General features: G+C 27.8%; 1 non-coding gene across 1 annotated transcript; it reads right to left on the bottom strand.

Annotated features, from left to right (window-relative positions):
- Positions 1–358: 358 nt before the first annotated feature.
- On the bottom strand, positions 359–431 carry TRNAR-UCG (transfer RNA arginine (anticodon UCG)). The gene has a single exon. It is a non-coding gene; the product is annotated as a tRNA-Arg (tRNA).
- Positions 432–2632: the final 2201 nt, after the last annotated feature.

Raw genomic sequence — 2632 nt, 5'->3', positions numbered from 1 at the left:
TTTCAGGAATTTGAAATACTTGATTATGTCTAGTTTTCCCCAGTCGTCCTGTGCTTTTATTTACAGCTACATTTGCCTCATATATAAATTAGTTTTACCGTTTTTTCCCTACTCATTTGTTCCCCGTGTCCAAACCAACTCAAAATAACAGTTAAGAAATGCAAAAATAATAAAAGGGTGATGTACTTTAAAAACATCAAAATATAATAAATAAAAAATTATAACGTGGATGCTGGTTTCGTTTCTTAGAATTAGTCAGAGGAGCACTAAAATGCTGTTTAAAATTAAGATTATAATTTTGATACAGTTATTTAAATATTGTTTTAATCAATGTCATTCTGACAAAAAATAATGGTCTCGACCGAGACAGGACTCGAACCTGCAATCTTCGGATTCGAAGTCCGACGCCTTATCCATTAGGCCACACGGTCTTATGAGACGTATGTAATAAATGAATATTTGATTTAAACAGTTGACTATTGACACCTATGTAAACAATATGGCGACGTATTTCTTTTTTGTTGAAGAGTATTTTTACTGTTAAATGTGTACAAAAATATGTTATTTCTAATTCTGCGTCTATTTTTATCCACGCTTCTTAGAATATTTTCAATAATGTCTGAATAAAAATTAAGTTATTAATATGGATGTGGCTGGATAAAAATAAAACGTATCTTTATAACATTTAAATATTTTAGCAATCATAAAAATTATAACGATTTTATCATTTCAAAAATTTCATAAAATTTTAAGTAGATACAGCATTAGAATTTTTTGTGTACATATCGCTCACTCCTTTCAAGAACGTCATAAATCAAAAAACTTTTTCAGGAGAACGTTTTTAAAGTTTAAAAATATCATACAATGTATTAAAAATAAATATCAAGCCACTTACTGAACTTTTTACTGTACAACAGATCTTTTTAGGTAAAACCTGAAGGTTCTTTCTCCATTTGAAAAATATTTAGTATATTTAAAAAAATAATTAAACAATACATTTTCTTCAAAATGCAAAAACATTATCTTCTGCCCTGTAGTGAGTAAATATTAAGTTAGAAATATGCCTCCTTTGCTGGGATATAGTATATTTTCTGAGCATTCCGAAAACATGCACAACTGAAAATTGACGATTTTTGATTTATGACGTTCTTGAAAGGAGTGAGCGATATGTGAATACCCTGTAACTTCTGTATAAACTGGATTTCTTGTGTTAGTATAAAAAATAATATTGTGGGCTACATTTAACATTTAACTTATAAATAACATGCTTAATTTACCACAAACACCCACAATATTTTCTCCCTTATTTTTAAAAATAATTTAACAAAATTATTTACAAAAAAAAATACAAAATTTTAAGAGTGTGTCTTAACCTTTGTTTGTTTTATGTATGTTTATAAAACTAACACATAAACTTTAACTCTGATATTTTAGATTCACGAGTATTGCACTGAATATTGAGAACGTGAGAAATTAACAGTAGTTTTAAATAAAACCTTTTTCCTTTGATTTTTAATCAAATGTCTGATTATACGTGAAGTTCTGGCGAGTGAAGTTGCACCTGGAGCAAGTTACGTTGTTCCGAGTTACGTGTTACGTGTAACGTTGTACGAAGGTAGAAGAGTTTGTACGTCACGTACTTCCAATATACAAACTGACTACGTGGCGTACACCTCCTAGTACAAGACCACTCTGACATTCTTTATGCTGTTAATGAAAGTGGTTCAAATTTATGCATTTTTTAATAGACTCACCAGTGATAAAAAAACGGATTTTTTCTCTGGTTTTTGTAAACAATGAAGAAAAAACATTGACATTGTTTCTAAATACCTGAAAAAAGTTGAAAAGATTTCATAAAAATACTATATTAATGTACTTGTTTAATCATTAACACATACATACACATATATTAAAATTTAGTTTAAATTTAATTGAAATTAATTTTTAAAATGAATATGAATATCTTTATTTTTTATTTATTTTTGTTACTAAAAACCAAAACATGATTTATATTCCCACTATATTAATTTTTGTGACAGCTGTTAGATATTTACACAGTACATGAAAAGAAGAATCCAAATTTTATACATTAACGTGTAACTGTTTTTTTACGAAACAATTTTATAACGCATTCTGAATGCAAAACAGCTGTCGATAAATTAAACGAATTTCAATTTTATATTTATAAATATAAATATATATATATATATATATATATATATATATATATATATATATATATATATATATATATATATATATATATATATATATATATATATATATAAATATATATAATAGAATTCATCACACATTCATTATGAGTAACACCTAATGCAAATAATAAACATAGTAATATTACTGTATAAAATTAATCTGGAATATGTTTTTTTTATTTTGTATACTATTTATCTTCTTTTTTAGTAATGACTGTGTCCTGTTATTTTCGGAGTCCGCTTCTGGGAGGCGGAAGACCAGCTGTCTTTCGATTGTTTAGGTGGTCTCCTGGGGGTCTGTCACCTCTTATGCTGCTGACTGCTGGTATTCTTACCACTCGATCCGAACTTGCTCTTCCCACATGATTTCGCCAGAAACGTCTTCCTAATCGCACAACATCTTCAACATCGCAGAT

Source organism: Brachycentrus maculatus, unplaced genomic scaffold (assembly GCF_059751285.1).
Source record: "Brachycentrus maculatus isolate JH-2025_06_01 unplaced genomic scaffold, ASM5975128v1 h1tg002199l, whole genome shotgun sequence".
NCBI classification, from domain to species: domain Eukaryota; kingdom Metazoa; phylum Arthropoda; class Insecta; order Trichoptera; family Brachycentridae; genus Brachycentrus; species Brachycentrus maculatus.
This window is presented reverse-complemented; position numbering and strand designations above follow the sequence as displayed.